Here is a 16,097-nt window from a genome sequence, read left to right as displayed (position 1 = left end):
TCTGATCCAGCTCTCTGCTATAGCCTAGGAAAGCAGTGGAGGATGGCCCAAGTGCCTGGGCCCCTGCACCCACATGGGAGACCTGGATGAAGCTCCTGGCTCCTGCTTTCAGATAGGCCCAGCTCCAGCCCTTGGCAGCCATTTGGGTAGTAAACCAGAGGATGGAAGACCTTTCTGTCTCTCCCTCTCTCTGTCTCTAACTCTACCTCTCCAATAAATAAATAAAACCTTAAACAACAACAACAAAAAAAACACTGGCATTCTGACATGGGATGCCAGTGCAGTGCCATAAGCAGCAGCTTAACATGCTATACCCCCTGTTTGATTTTTAAGTACAAAACCAATTTTAAATGTCAGTGAAGTTTTTCTGTAATGGGTCAAGTAGCAAATATTTTACAATTTGTGGATGCTGCAGTCATGGTGATAGCTATTCAACTCTGCCATTGTAGTACAGAAAGCAGATAAACAAACAGGCATGATAGGGTTCCAGTAAAACTTACTTTTCAGGCCGGCGCCGTGGCTCAATAGGCTAATCCTCCACCTAGCGGCGCCAGAACACCGGGTTCTAGTCTTGGTCGGGGCACCGGATTCATTCCCGGTTGCCCCTCTTCCAGGCCAGCTCTCTGCTGTGGCCCAGGAAGGCAGTGGAGGATGGCCCAGGTGCTTGGGCCCTGCACCCCATGGGAGACCAGGAGAAGCACCTGGCTCCTGCCTTCAGATCAGCACGGTGCGCCAGCCGCAGCGCGCCAGCCGTGCCGGCCATTGGAGGGTGAACCAATGGCAAAAGGAAGACCTTTCTCTCTGTCTCTCTCTCTCTCACTATCCACTCTGCCTGTCAAAAAAAAAAAAAAAAAAAGTATTGAGAAGAAAATTCAAAATGTAGAGGATAGACTTTGAGTTTTTGTTCATCAACCTTTTCCTCATTTCTTTTCAATAACATGGGTAATGAAAAATGAAACAAAGAGAGATTTAAGGTTCTTTTTCATTTACGACAGTTTAATGATTCTTTTCCCTGAAAAACTGAAATAGACAAGAAAAAAAACCAGAAAAATGTGTTAAATTTTCTACAGCAATTACTGCTAGTCATTTCAATTTAATAATGGTCTCTTTAAATATTCATTCACTCATTAATTTAAACATATAGCAATTTAGTTAAATTTTATTGAATTAAACTTAATTCAGTGATAATTTAGCAGTTATATCTTTTACCATGTAGAAATTTAACTTTCCCTAAATTTCCTTAGCTATTCTATTACATATTTATCTTAATAGTATAATATTCTAATAACAAGCTGGAATATCATAACATATATGCTCTAATAATATAGTTTTCTTTGTGAACTATTCACCATAGACAAGAAAACATATCGTGAAACAAAATCCACTTATCCGTTCTACAACTTATGAAACTCATGTGTATATGGTGGAAGAGGAGGATTTATGTATAATAATAAAAATGATAAATTAAATAATGTCAGTGGATGCTTTTGCCCTATGAATCAAAGGCATGTCAATCAGAAAAAGGCACATTTCTGATGAGATTCAGGGTTTCGAAATAATTTTGCTCTCAAAAATTAATCAAATAGATAAATCTATCAAGTAAATCAGGGTAGGCAAAGTATGACACATTGCATTTGAGTTTTGAAAAGTAAGTTTGTTTTGACTACGACCTTGTCTAAATATGATCAGAGCTGGTGAACTCAAAAGGCTTCCATAGCCTTGGCGACTCATGACAAGAGCCTAGGGTGATTACTGATGCCATAAACAAGAGTGTCAATTTGTTAAGTCAACAACAGGAGTCACTGTGCACTTACTTCTCATGTAGGATCTCTGTCCTTAATGTGCTGTACATTGTGATTTAATGCTATAACTAGTACTCAAACAGTATTTTTCACTTCGTGTTTCTATGTGGGTGCAAACCGTTGAAATCTTTACTTAATATATCTAAACTGATCTTCTGCATATAAAGAGAATTGAAAATTAATCTTGATGTTAATGGAAGGGGGAGGAAGAGGGAAAGGGGAGGGTTGCGGGTGGGAGGGAAGTTATGGGGGGGGGAGCCATTGTAATCCATAAGCTGTACTTTGGAAATTTATATTCATTAAATAAAAGTTAAAAAAAAGTAAGGTTTTTTTTTTTTTTTTTTTTTTCTCTGACAGGCAGAGTGGATAGTGAGAGAGAGAGACAGAGAGAAAGGTCTTCCTTTGCCATTGGTTCACCCTCCAATGGCCGGCACGGTTGGTGCGCTGTGGCCGGCACACAGTGCTGATCTGAAGGCAGGAGCCAGGTGCTTCTCCTGGTCTCTCATGAGGTGCAGGGCCCAAGCACTTGGGCCATCCTCCACTGCCTTCCCGGGCCACAGCAGAGAGCTGGCCTGAAAGAGGGGCAACCGGGAATGAATCCGGCGCCCCGACCAGGACTAGAACCCGGTGTTCTGGCGCCGCTAGGTGGAGGATTAGCCTATTGAGCCCCGGCGCTGGCCCTCAATACTTTTTAATTCCATCCTTTCTTTTGAGATTACCTGAGATATTCAGACACAGTTTACATAATGGAATTGTGTGTGGATACACACATTGAAAGAATTTTAGATATCCTATAAATTGGTTGAATTTTATTTGGAAATAACCATTAAATATAGGAATAATAATGCGGTACATTTCGTTTGGAATTCTGTCTCTTCTACACTATGGCAAAGTAATTTATTAGCAGTGGAAATTTCAATGGCCTTTATAAAACATATTTCCAAATATGTGCACCATTATTAACACGTTTTGTTTTCCAAAATTTCTGAAGTAGTTGGAATAGGTAGTAATCCTTATACTTTTCTGATATAGAGGTGGATTCTTAGGCTAAATGATGAACACAAAGTCAGAAAAGTAGTTACTGAAGGAAATTATTAGAACTCAGGTGCCCTTCCTTTCCTTTGGGATGCACAGTGCATTCTATTATAACTAGTTGTCTTGGAGTGTGCCCACCACAATGCACTCTGCTTGTGAGTCTAACATATCCTCTAAGCTGGGGAAGGAGGCTGAATTTGAAAAAGCTGGACTGGGCACAACTTTAAAGCCCAAGAATGGAAATGATGGAAACATAGACAAGAAGAGGCCTTTTAAGGCAATTTAGCTATTAGCTATTTATTTATTTTAAATGACAGAGAGAGAGGGAGAGAGAGACAGAGAAATCTTCCATCCACAGATTCACTCCTCTAAATGTCTGCAATGGCCAGGGCTGGGCCAGCCAGGCTGAAGCCAGAAGCTAGAAATGCCATCCAGGTCTCCCACAAGGGTGGTGGAGGCTCAAGTACTTCGGCCATCTTTAACAACCTTCACAGGCACATTACCAGAGAGCTGGATAAGAAGTAGAACAACTGGGATTTGATCTCATGCTTATATGGGAATTCAGTGTCACAGGTGGTAGCCTAACCTGCTGCTCCACAATGCTGGCCCCTGTACTGGTAATTTTAAGGAGAGAGTAAACTAGGTCTGGCTTCAAAAAACAAAGCTGAAAAGAGAGATGGGCCCCAATCACTGCTTCTATATCCTTGGAAGGAGTTGAAAACAGCACTTTGAATTCTCCATGAGTGTATCCAATGAGAATGTCCTAACAACTTTTCTCAAACACACGGGATTTCAACCCTATGGCATGAAAAGTCAGACTTATTTGTAGCTTCTACTGGATATTGGGCAAGGTGAAATGAAATTAACATATAAATGCCATCCAGCTTGATTTCTTTAGTCCCCAGAAATGGCAAGAAAGTTTGCCATTGGCTGCAAATTTATCCCTAACAATTCTGGATAGAGTTAAGATAGTGCAAAAAGAAGGAATGGCATTTGGGGTCAGCGCTGTGGAGCAGCAAGTTAACTCCCTCGCCCGAAGCACCAGCACCCCATATGGGCGCCGGTTCAAGACCTGGCTGTGCCACTTCCAATCCAGCTCTCTGCTGTGGCCTGGGAAAGCAGTAGAAGATGGTCCAAGTCCTCGGGCCCCTGCACCCACGTGGGAGACCTGGAAGAAGCTCCTGGCTCCTGGCTTCGGATCCTCACAGCCAATTGAGGAATGAACCATTGAATGGAAGACCTCTCTTTCTCTCTCTGCCTCTCCTCTCTCTATGTAACTCTGATTTTCAAATAAATAAATAAATAAATAAATCTTTAAAAAAAATAAGGAATGGCGTTTATTAATGTCACTAGTAGTCGTCCATGAAATATGTCTTACTTTGAAATAGTCTTATGTAGGATGCACCATGATATTCTTCAAATAACTTATCTTGGTGTGTGGTCATTTACCAAACACTGTAGCACCATTTAATTTATTAATTTATAAACTTTAGAGACCCTCATATTATTTGAATTTTTTTTTTTTTTTTTTTTTTTTGTGGAACCAGTGCTGTGTCAGTTTGTTAAACTACCTCCTACTATGCCAGCATCCCACATGAGCATTTGTTGGTGTCCTGGCTACTCCACTTATCCAGTTCCCTGGTAATATGCTTTGGAAAGATGAAAAGACAGCCTGAGTGTTCCAACCCCTGCCACCCATATGGGAGACCCAGATGGAGTTCCAGGGTCCCACGTTTAGCCTAGAAGATATCTCTTTTTCTCTCTCTGTCTCTTCCTCTCTCACTCTGCCTTTCAAATAAATAAATATAAAAAAGTTACTTATAATTTTATTTAAAAATGTTTTTGCACAAAATAAACTTGGCATTTAATTCCATTTTCGGTGAACTTTTTGAAGTGCCCTTACAATATCTCATTTAATCATCATAACGAAGCCTATGGTTTCTATAATTGTGCTCATGTTACGATGGAGAATCCCAAACTTAAAAGAGCTTAAGTAACTTCAAGACCACAGCTATAAAGCAAAAAGGATTCAAAGTCCAAGGATTTAATCATTATTCTATTGATTTATTTAGAAGGCCAACCTAAAAGTACAAGTAGTTTAGTTGTCCAATAAATAGCACATACAGCAAGCAATATACAATTTCAGAGTAACAAAGGATGACTATGATTTTTTAAAAGGAGAGAACGTGGCAAAATATATCTGTTAAATCTTGAAAATTAAAGAAATATGCAGATAGCTGTAGAGAGTTGAGGCATTTAACATGAAGAAGTATGTAGGGATCATGGATGAAAACACACAAGAAGACTGAAAAGTAAGAATTAACAAAACATGTTCAAGAACTGAAAATAAGCTAATCCAATGGAATTAAAATAATTAAAATGTACAGACACAAGCACATTGCAAGGACAAGCTACACACGAATGAATATAATCAAGGTGTTAATATTGCAGTAAAGATGCTGTGTGTTAACACTTGAAGTCATAAAGCATTTTTTTCCCCTGTAAGAGTCCAGAAAATAATAAACCCTTCTTAGATGAGAACAAAGAAGAAACCTGGCAGGAAACAAGCTAATATAATGATTGGTTATGGTACAAACATTAAAAGGAATATTATAATCAGAGTAAACTACATTGGTGAATCACAGCTTTTCCCAGACGAGCTAAGAGAGGGGAAAAAAATGGCACAGAGATAGTGAAGGCAGGTGTCAGAACTGGAGTTAGAACGACTATATGAAAACAGGACTTTTGTGGTCTCCAGGTCCTAGCAAGGCAGCTGTTATTGTTGGCCAGAGAACATACCAGGGCTTTCACAGGAATCCACTCATCTTCATCAATGTACCTGAAAAGGAAGGTTATCACCATCATTTCTAGTTCAGGTCTATTGCTGGTTCTTAATTATGTGCTCATGGCCTGTCCAGGTATTGATGAGGCATGAGATAAAGAAAATCAGGGGCATTGAGTATTCTTATCAAAGCTGTTCTGTCTCCCAGTGAATAGAGAGTCATTCTCACTTCTCTTTCAAACATGGTTTTCCAACTTCCATGCATGTGTTATTTGTTAGAAACAAGAGAAAATATTTCCTCTCTGTGCGCAACAGGAAACTGTATGCAGGGAAAAATAAAATCTATTTACATGGAGACAATTTTAACAGTGATAGAAGTTTAGCTTCACTGAAGAAAATAGTGTGTGTACGCGCATGTGTGTGTATTAGGGATGAGGGGTGAATATTAAACAGTCCATTCCCACATATTATAGTCTCAGAAATAATTCAGCTTTCACAGGGAGATAATGGAAAATTAAATATTCAGAGTTCTTTACAGACATTATGATATGTTATTATAAAATGTCCTTGGAATATCATTGTCTTTATGAAGACTAAATTTTTAAATAGTTCTGCATAACTAAATGCATAACTAAATGTGGTATCTAAAACCAAGAACATTATGCTTCAGCATCCCCTATTAGCTTATCTGTGAAGAAGTCCATAAACATCCACAGCTGTTTCCTGCATTTGTAGTTATGTAGGTTTCAAGGGGAGAAGATGGTTCTGCTGGAAAATAACTACAGTGAAGTGTTGTGCAAGCCATTACCTCAGCACCGAGCCTGTACAAAATTCTGTGTTTTCTCCATATTGCTTATGTCATCACACTGTGCAGAACCTCTCCCCACGGATATGATACCAACACCTCCAACTCATTATATCACAGCCAAGCCATTCACCTTCTTTAAAAATCTATAACTTCTGATGCCTTCACTGTGGTATAGTGGGTAAAGCCACTGCCTGGGATGCCAGCATTCCGTATGGGTACCGGTTTCTGTCGTGGCTGCTCCACTTCTGAATCAGGTCTATGTTAATGTACTTGAGAAAGTGACAGGAGGTGGCACAAGTTTTTAGGCCCCTGCAGCCATGATGAAGCTCCTGGCTCCTGGCTTCATCCTGTCCTAACTCTGACTATTGCGCCATTTGGGGAGTGAGCCAGCAGATGAAAGATCTCTGTCTCTCTCCCTCTCAGTATCTCTGCCTTTCAAATAAATAAATAAATAAACCTTTAAAAAGCTATACCTTCTCTGTTACCTACTTCAGAAAATGACAGTGTTATCTTACAATCCTGTAACACTATGTAGCATTATTACCTTCTCTTGTTCACTGTCCAAGTTCAGATGATATTATCTTTCTCCACTTTGTACTCCTGTCATGAACCTGATTTCAACATTTCTTACCTGGAAAATCACAGTGATCTCATAACTTCATCTCCCAAGCTCTATAGTCCCCCCATTTTGTGACCTTCTTCACACACCTACAATAGTTGCTTCCTGAAACTTAGATTTGACCATCTTAATTCCCCTCTTGAAAGCGAACATTGATTCCTCCCTGCATACAGCATCATTTTCATAGGAAATTAAGTTTGGCTGCTGCCAAAAGGGTTTCAAACAGGAAAAGGAAGTAGAAAATATAAAGGAAAGAATAAAAATATTGCAAAATTCACTTAAATATTTTATTTCAAATTTAGGTCTGCATTTTGCTTATTTACATTTAATGTACTTATTTATGAAATAAACTTATTCAGAGAAACAGGGTAATTAATTTGGGTCTGCTTTTTTTTTCAAAATCAATCAATTAATAAATTAGAAAATAGTATGATTAAATACGTACAGGACAAAATGCAGATTAGATCAAAGAGTTAACTTTCCTGAATTTGATAATGTACTGTGTTTATATAAGACAACACCCTTGTTCTTAGGAAATATATAATCTTGACTGGTTAAGGAGCATAACATACACAATCTATTCTCAAGTGATTCACACAAAAATAGTAATGTGTGTGTGTGTGTGTGTGTGTGCGTGTGCAGACACATGTGAGAAAGAAGGAGAGAGAGAGAGAAATGGAATAAAATAAAACCAATTTGACACTAAGTTAGAAATCGGTCAGTCATGAGTAAATCATTGTATCATGTATCACATCTTGCTGCTGAGGACACACGGGAAGGCTTTATCTTCCTTTCTCATCTCTTATTCCAGTCCCTGGTAGATTTGAATCCCTGGCAATTTGCTCATAATTTTGTCTCAACAGTGGTGGATTTTTAGTAAAACTCTTCATCTTCTGATATTTGTGTATGCCCAATGGTTAACAAATGGTTAAATTTTTTGTGTATTTTCTCTTGGTAGATGTTTTGCAGAGAGTTTTTACTGTAATTGCTTTTCAGATTTATTGCCTGGTCTGTCACATACATTCTTGCCATGTCTTTTCAGTTCTGAGTTTAAATTTCCTCATCTGCAGAGTAAGAACAGTGAGTAATCACTAGATTACATCTCTAAGGTCCTTTCTCCCAGAAAATTCTCCTTCATATTTTACTTCCTCAATCATTCTAATGCAGACTTACTTTAATTATCTCTCCCACAGCATTTCTGTATTGCTAGGGGAAAAAAAAAACACATTGTTCATGATAAAGGTGAAATGAGATCTCTTGTCATGCTTGTTCCTTTCTATAGAATTTAATTTCTTAACTGAACCTAGAACTGAAAGAAGCTTATTAAAACTAGACCTCTAAAAATACTAATTTATGTCTATGATTGCTTGCATTCTTACAAGAAAATTGTTGGAATAAATTATTTGTTGCTAGTAGATTGCTTTCAATTTTTATTACTTCTCAGCATTGGCTTATACAGTCACACAGTTTTGCTGAAATACTTGTTCTGATTTAGTAAAAAAAAAAAAAATCAGCATCATGCAGGAATGATGTACAGGACAAATTATAGTTGGCTACAGTCTTCCCAGTGGTAATAAGGTGAATGTGTTTCCTCTGCTTTTTCTTTCCCATGGAGATTATGAAAAGGCCTGAATATAAATGCATCTGAGAAACTCCATGTTGAGGAGGCAGATACTGGGAACTGCTGGGATCTACAGGGTCTGAGCAAAAGACTCAGAGACTTCAACTCTAGTAGCTGCAAGTATGCCCAGAAAATCAGTAGAGAAGGGTTGGATCTCTCTTTTTTATCAATTATTCTCACAGACCAACCACAGAGTCCCATGCCATATCTAGAGACACTATGTTAGGAAAAAACGTTAATAAGTATTCCATATTGAATTAATTCATTCAATAAACATGTATAAAGTACTTATATGCCTAATACTGTGATCCACAATTCTGTGCTCACAGGAAACGTGTAGATTGTAAGAAAAGCTATACCCTCTAAGCAGGATATTTTTAATATAAAGAGATATTAATTGGTCTGAATTCTTCAGTTAAAAGACACCGTTTAGCTGACTGGCTCAAAGAACACAACCCAACTATTTGTTGCCTACAAGAAACACATCTCTCTAACAAACAGGCATGCAGACTGAAAGTGAAAGGTTGGAAAAAGATATTCCATGCCAACAGAAACCAAAAAAAAGCAGGTGTAGCCATATTAATATCAGACAAAATAAACTTTAATACAAAAACTGTTAAGAGAGACAAAGAGGGACACTATATAATGATTAAGGGTTCAATTCAACAGGAAGATGTAACTATTATAAATGTATATGCACCTAATCACAGGGCACCGGTCTATTTAAAAGATATGTTAAGGGACTTAAAGGGAGATTTAGATTCCAATACAATAGTACTGGGGGACTTCAATACTCCACACTCAGAAACAGACAGATCATCCGGACAGAAGATCAACAAGGAAACAGCAGATTTAATTGACACTATTGCCCAAATGGATCTAACAGATATCTACAGAACTTTCAACCCTACATCTACAGACTTCACATTCTTCTCAGCAGTGCATGCAACCTTCTCTAGGATTGATCACATACTAGGCCATAAAGCAAGTCTCAGCAAATTTAAAAGAATTAGAATCATACCATGAAGATTCTCAGACAACAGCAGAATGAAGCTGGAAATTAGCAACTCAGGAAACCCCAGAAAGTATGAAAACACATGGAGACTGAACAACATGCTCCTGAATGAACACTGGGTCATTCAAGAAATCAAAAGAGAAATCAAAAACTTTCTGGAAGTAAATGAAGACAACAACACAACATATCAAAACTTATGGGATACAGCAAAAGCAGTATTGAGAGGCAAATTTGTAGCAATAGGTGCCTATATCAAGAAATTGGAAAGATACCAAATAAATGAGTTTTCAGCGCATCTCAAGGACCTAGAAAAACTGCAGCAAACCAAACCCAAATCTAGTAGGAGAAGAGAAATAATTAAAACCAGAGAAGAAATTAACAGGATTGAATCCAAAAAAACACTAGCGAGAAGCTGGTTTTTTGAAAAAATAAACAAAATTGACACCCCATTGGCCCAACTAACTAAAAAAAGAAGAGAAAAGACCCAAATCAATAAAATCAGAGATGAAAAAGGAAACGTAACAACAGACACCACAGAAATAAAAAGAATCATCAGGAATTACTACAAGGACCTGTATGCCAGCAAACAGGAAAACCTAGCAGAAATGGATAGATTCCTGGACACATGCAATCTACCAAAATTGAACCATGAAGACATAGAAAACCTAAATAGACCCATAACTGAAACAGAAATTGAAACAGTAATTAAGGCCCTCCCAACAAAGAAAAGCCCAGGACCAGATGGATTCACTGCTGAATTCTACCAGACATTTAAAGAAGAACTAATCCCATTTCTTCTCAAACTATTCAGAACAATTGAAAAAGAGGGAATCCTCCCAAATTCTTTCTATGAAGCCAGCATCACCTTAATCCCCAAACCAGAGAAAGATGCAGCACTGAAAGAAAATTACAGACCAATATCCCTGATGAACATAGACGCAAAAATCCTCAATAAAATTCTGGCCAATAGAGTACAACAACACATCAGGAAAATCATCCACCAGACCAAGTGGGATTCATCCCTGGTATGCAGGGATGGTTTAATGTGCGCAAGACAATCAATGTGATTCACCATATTAACGGACTGCAAAAGAAAAACCATATGATTATCTCAATTGATGCAGAGAAAGCATTTGATAAAATTCAACACCCTTTCATGATGAAAACTCTAAGCAAATTGGGTATAGAAGGAACATTCCTCAATATAATCAAAGCAATTTATAAAAAACCCACAGCCAGCATCCTATTGAATGGGGAAAAGTTGGAAGCATTTCCACTGAAATCTGGCACCAGGCAGGGATGCCCACTCTCACCACTGCTATTTAACATAGTTCTGGAAGTTTTAGCCAGAGCCATCAGACAAGAAAAAGAAATCAAAGGAATAGAAATCAAGAAGGAAGAAGTCAAACTATCCCTCTTTGCAGACGATATGATTCTTTACTTAGAGGATCCAAAGAACTCTACTAAGAGACTATTGGAACTCATAGAGGAGTTTGGCAAAGTAGCAGGGTATAAAATCAATGCACAGAAATCAACAGCCTTTGTATACACAAGCAATGCCATGACAGAAAGAACTGCTAAGATCAATCCCATTCACAACAGCTCCAAAATGATCAAATACCTTGGAATAAACTTAACCAAGGACGTTAAAGATCTCTACGATGAGAATTACAAAATCTTAAAGAAAGAAATAGAAGAGGATACCAAAAAAATGGATAAATCTTCCATGCTCATGGATTGGAAGAATCAACATCATCAAAATGTCCATTCTCCCAAAAGCAATTTATACATTCAATGCAATCCCAATCAAGATACCAAAGACATTCTTCTCAGATCTAGAAAAAATGATGCTGAAATTCATATGGAGGCACAAGAGACCTCGAATAGCTAAAGCAATCTTGCACAACAAAAACAAAGCCGGAGGCATCACAATACCAGATTTCAGGACATACTACAGGGCAGTTGTAACCAAAACAGCATGGTACTGGTACAGAAACAGATGGATAGACCAATGGAACAGAATAGAAACACCAGAAATCAACCCAAACATCTACAGCCAACTTATATTTGACCAAGGATCTAAAACCAATTCCTGGAGCAAGGACAGTCTATTCAATAAATGGTGCTGGGAAAACTGGATTTCCACATGCAGAAGCATGAAGCAAGACCCCTACCTTACACCTTACACAAAAATCCACTCAACGTGGATTAAAGACCTAAATCTACATCCTGACACCATCAAGTTATTAGAGAACATTGGAGAAACCCTTCAAGATATTGGCACAGGTAAAGAATTTCTGGAAAAGACCCGGGAGGCACAGGCAGTCAAAGCCAAAATCAACTATTGGGATTGCATCAAATTGAGAAGTTTCTGTACTGCAAAAGAAACAGTCAGGAGAGTGAAGAGACAACTGACAGAATGGGAAAGAATATTTGCAAACTATGCAACAGATAAAGGGTTAATAACCAGAATCTACAAAGAGATCAAGAAACTCCACAAAAACAAAACCAACATCCCACTTAAGAGATGGGCCAAGGACCTCAATAGACATTTTTCAAAAGAGGAAATCCAAATGGCCAACAGGCACATGAAAAAATGTTCAAGGTCGCTAGCAATCAGGGAAATGCAAATCAAAACCACAATGAGGTTTCACCTCACCCCGGTTAGAATGGCTCACATACAGAAATCTACCTACAACAGATGCTGGCGAGGATGTGGGGAAAAAGGGACACTAACCCACTGTTGGTGGGAATGCAAACTGGTCAAGCCACTATGGAAGTCAGTCTGGAGATTCCTCAGAAACCTGAAGATAACCCTACCGTTCGACCCAGCCATCCCACTCCTTGGAATTTACCCAAAGGAATTTAAATTGGCAAACAAAAAAGCGGTCTGCACCCTAATGTTTATTGCAGCTCAATTCACAATAGCCAAGACCTGGAACCAACCTAAATGCCCATCAACGGTAGACTGGATAAAGAAATTATGGGATATGTATTCTTTAGAATACTATACTGCAGTAAGAAACAACGAAATCCAGTCATTTGCAACAAAATGGAGGAATCTGGGACACATCATGCTGAGTGAAGTAAGCCAGTCCCAAAGGGAAAAATACCATATGTTCTCCCTGATCGGTGACAACTGACTGAACACCAAAATGGAAACCTCCTGCAGTGAAATGGACACTATGAGAAATGGTGACTTGATCGGCATAGCCCTGACTGTTAATGAACAACTTAATACATTATCCCTCTTAGTAGTTTTTTTGTCTGTTCTACTTAATATGACTGGTTTAATTCTGTAATTATCACACAGTTATTCTTAAGTGGTGAAAATTAACTGAAATGTGATCCCTGTTAAACATAAGAGTGGGAATAAGAGAGGGAAGAGATGTATAATTTGGGACATGCTCAAGCTGACTTGCCCCAAATGGTAGAGTTAGAAACATACCAGGGGATTCCAATTCAATCCCATCAAGATGGCATATACCAATGCCATCTCACTAGTCCAAGTGATTAATTTCAGTTCACAATTGATCATAATGGAAGGACTAAGAGTCAAAGGGAGCACATAAACAAGTCTAGTCCCTCTAATACTAACCGATAGAATAAATAAAGGGGAGAGTGATCCAACATGGGAAGCGAGATACTCAGCAGACTCATAGAATGGCAGATGTCCTAAATAGCACTCTGGCCTCAGAATCAGCCCTAAAGGCATTCCGATCTGGCTGAAAAGCCCATGAGAGTATTTCAGGCATGGAAAGCCAAGACACTCTGGCAAAAAGATCTCTGTGAGTGAGATCCCAGTGGAAAGAACAGGTCTTCAAAGAAGGAGGTACCTTTCTCTGAAGGGAGGAGAGAAACTCCACTTTGACTATGACCTTGTCTAAACAAGATAAGAGTCGGAGAACTCAAGGGGCTTCCATAGCCTTGGAAACTCGTGACCGGTGCATAGGGAGATTACTGATGCCATAAACAGGAGTGTCAATTTGTAAAGTCAACAACAGGAGTCACGGTGCACTTACTCCTCATGTAGGATCTCTGTCCTTAATGTGCGGTACATTGAGGCTTAATGCTATAACGAGTACTCAAACAGTATATTTCACTTTGTGTTTCTATGGGGGTGCAAACTGTTGAAATCTTTACTTAATGTATACTAAACTGATCTTCTGTAAAAAAAAAAAAAAAAAAAGAAATTATCAATTCCCAACTTGACTCTCACTGGGATTAAACATGACAATAGGTCTGATCTGATTTCATCATCATTTAAAAAAAAATCATCTATTATTTTTCACTTTATGTTTCTATGTGGGAGCAAACTGTTGAAATCCTTACTTAATGTATACTAAGCTGATCTTCTGTATATTAAGATAATCGAAAATGAATCTTGATGTGAATGGAAGGGGAGAGGGAGTGGGAAAGGGGAGGGATGCGGGTGGGAGAGATGTTATGGGGGGGAAGCCATTGTAATCCATAATTCGTACTTTGGAAATTTATATTCATTAAATAAAAGTTAAAAAAAAGAGATATTAATACGTGAGTTTTGAAATTTTTTAAAATATAGTGTTCTTAGAGTGAAAGAAATACAAAAGGGCAAGAGTATAATTGTATTACAAAACAACAATTAGTATTATTCTTAGAGACCCATTGAGAATGACTTCAAAAATACATCGATGATGCTGTTTTCTTCTAAACCATGTCTTTCGTGTTTCCACTTTTGTTTTACCATGTCACTCTATGAATGCTGCCATTTAACAATCAAACATATTCTTTCAGGCACTTCCAGGATCCGTATGGTAGAATATATTGTTGTCTCACAGAAAATATTTTTATTTCCTATTGTGACATTCAGCCAATTTCAAATTTTTAAGATTCAGGCAAGTAACTGGTGTTGACAACATTGTTAATCTTCCTACACAAACATTCAGGGAAAAATTACCAAGGCAGAGTAGGAAAAAGTTAATGTCATTTTAAAAATGACTTTTACTCAAACAATATTGCCATTGTCTAAATGCCAAGGCCTTTGGAACTGTAAAAATATTCATAATATCAAGCCCTATGTTTTTTAAACAGTCATCAGTTTCTGCTTTCTAAAATATTCTCTATTTCTACCCAATAAATATTAACTTTGAAAGGGAAGATAACATTATCTAGATAGTTTTGCTTAATTAACTCATGTTTTTGCTACAATAACTGATTTTAAAGTTAAGTATAAAATTATAATAATATTTTTATATGAAATCAATGTTATATGTTAGAGGTAAGTAGACCAGCCTCTACATCAAGGGTGGAAATCATTTTTTTTCCAGTCAATTCAAACTCAACAATTAAAAAAAAATCTTTAGAGGAGCCACACTCATTAATTTAAAAAGTGTGTCAATCACAAAAAATAAATAACTAAATTTAAAACATAGGCAATGAATCCGAATAGGCATTCTCCAAATAAACATAAAGAACAATATTCACCTCATCGGTAATTGAGGAAATACAAATCAAATCACAATGAGGACACATTTCTTCTCCCAATGGGATGATCTTAATCAAAAAGACAGATAATGACAAAAGATACCTGAGGAATTAAAGAAATTGGGATGCTTGTATGTCATTGTTGAGAATAGAAAATGGTGCAATCAATCCAGAAAAGCTAAGCAGCTCCTCAAAATATTAAATACCAAGTTACCACAAGACTCAGCAATTCGCTTTGAGGTACACACCTGAGGAAAATTAAACATGTCAGCACAAAGACTTCTATAGGAATTTCATAGCGGCATTATTCATAATAGCCAAAAGAATAATAGCTCAAATGTTTCTCATTTGTTAAATTCATAGACAGAAGATGATATATCCACACAATGGGACATTCATATTATTCAGCAATAAAAATGAGTGAAATAGTGTTACATGCCATCCCCTTTTCTCTTTGCCAATTGAACCTTTATATCTTTATTGGTCATTCAATTGGGGCAAAGGAACTATCCTTTTAATATTCAGGCAAACTGAGTGTCTTGTAACTGTCAGAGGAAAAAAAACTGAAAAAAAAATTGATTCATGCTGTAATATAAACGCTTGTAAATATCACGCAACATGAAAGAAATCAGTCACAAATGACTGCATAGTGAATGATTCTTTTATATGAAAGTTCTATGATAGGCACGTTTGTACAAGTACAGATTGCCTGGGCCTGAAGATGAAAGTGGGGCAGAACAGTAAGTAACTGCCATGGTTTTCTTTTGGGGTATGAGAAAGTTCTAAAATTCATTACAATGATAGATATGTACATCTATGCATCCACTGAAGGATGGTGAGTGTAAACTTCAAATGGGTGAATTAGACAGTATGTGAGTTATATCATAGCAGAGTTACTGAAAACTGTATAATTATAGAATATTCAAAAATACACCCGTCTACTTTCCTCATG

The 16,097-nt window shown here is 37.6% G+C and overlaps 1 non-coding gene across 1 annotated transcript; it reads left to right on the top strand.

Annotated features, from left to right (window-relative positions):
- The first annotated feature begins 15,584 nt into the window (after nt 1-15,584).
- LOC127483347 (small nucleolar RNA SNORA27) lies at nt 15,585-15,708 on the top strand. The gene has a single exon (XR_007909542.1). It is a non-coding gene; the product is annotated as a small nucleolar RNA SNORA27 (small nucleolar RNA).
- The last annotated feature ends 389 nt before the right edge of the window (nt 15,709-16,097 follow it).

Source organism: Oryctolagus cuniculus, chromosome 8, assembly GCF_964237555.1.
Source record: "Oryctolagus cuniculus chromosome 8, mOryCun1.1, whole genome shotgun sequence".
Classification (NCBI taxonomy): Eukaryota; Metazoa; Chordata; class Mammalia; order Lagomorpha; family Leporidae; genus Oryctolagus; species Oryctolagus cuniculus.
The sequence above is the reverse complement of the archived record's forward strand: the minus strand, read 5'-3'. Positions and strand labels throughout refer to the sequence as shown.